This window comes from Mastomys coucha, unplaced genomic scaffold (assembly GCF_008632895.1).
Source record: "Mastomys coucha isolate ucsf_1 unplaced genomic scaffold, UCSF_Mcou_1 pScaffold1, whole genome shotgun sequence".
NCBI lineage: Eukaryota > Metazoa > Chordata > Mammalia > Rodentia > Muridae > Mastomys > Mastomys coucha.
In genome coordinates, this window is record NW_022196891.1 from 28,143,322 (window position 1) to 28,144,653 (window position 1,332).

The window sequence follows — 1,332 nt, forward strand, 5'->3', positions numbered from 1 at the left end:
GCTGTCTCAGATGTATCAACTGTCATCATTCCAAATGCCTCTATTAATAGTCACCCAAGTTATGCCACAATACCCATGTCACTGTCTCATCTCAGAGATATGCCATCATCTCATGTTGTCACACAAGAATAAGGTTGGGAACAGTACAGTATTTTTGAAATATGCACTTATATCCCTTTATTACTTGTACAGACTCATGGCCATTTATTTTATTATCAACTATTGTCCATCTCTTGCTGTACCTAATACATTCATTATACTTGGTCATAGGCATGTATGGATAGGAGGAAGCATAGTACCGGGGGTGGTGGGGAGAGTTAGTACTATGTGACTTTAGGCATCTGGAGGGGGGGGGGTCCAGGAGTGTTTCCTTGGATGAGGAGAGACTATAGTGTTTGTTTTTTAATTAAAAAATCCATATCAGCATATCATGGCATGTCCGAGATGTTAAAGTGCAGGCAATAAAAGCCACATCATTTCCAGGACCCTGTAGTAAAATGAGATTGTTCAAAAATTAAGATTTCAAGACAACAACAACAGCATCCAACATTAGAGGTGCACCCGCCCAAGGACTCACCTCCCCATGAAGTGGTCCTGAGTGATGAGCTTTCAGCTAAAATGACAGAGCTCTGGTCCGGCCCTGCTGGACACACTGCAGCCTGAAGGGAAGGCTCTGCCACAGTCTTACGGCCCATGACACAGATTCCGTGTTCTCTTTAGAGTTGTAGCACAGACTAAATATTCTAAATGGGAGCAGGGACCTGTGGGCCTGAAGACTCACAAATACCCTGTTACAACTGGGAGATATACTGACCAATCCCCAGGGCAGAGTGAGCTGAACTGACACACAGATCCAAACAAGGGTCCCTCTGAGTTGGAGACTGGGCCTTAGCGCCCAAGCCAGCAGGCACAGAAACTTCAGCCCACCACAGTGGCACCCACTGGAAGCCCAAGTTGGGGGCAGTGGCAGCACATCCCAGGCCCTCGTCATAGCTATGCCTTCAAGAAGAAGACCTGAGTCAACAGGATCCTATTGCTTGGGCTCACCACAGCCTTGCTCAAGGGGAGCACCCTCGGCTCCTGCTCAAAGGTGAGTACTCAGACCAGGACTCCTGTGGCACGTATCCTTGGGGCTCAGGGAAAGAACAAAGCCAAATCTTATCACCAAACAAACCAGGCTTGGACGCTAGGCCCTGCCCGCAGGGACTTGGGAAAATGCCCATTTCTCCTGTTGTCTGCTCCCACATAACAGAGCTTGCTGCCTGTTGTTGGGCTGTCTAGCCCTAGGCCACAGGCTCTCCTCGCTTCCCTCCTCTCTTCCCCTCCCCTCCC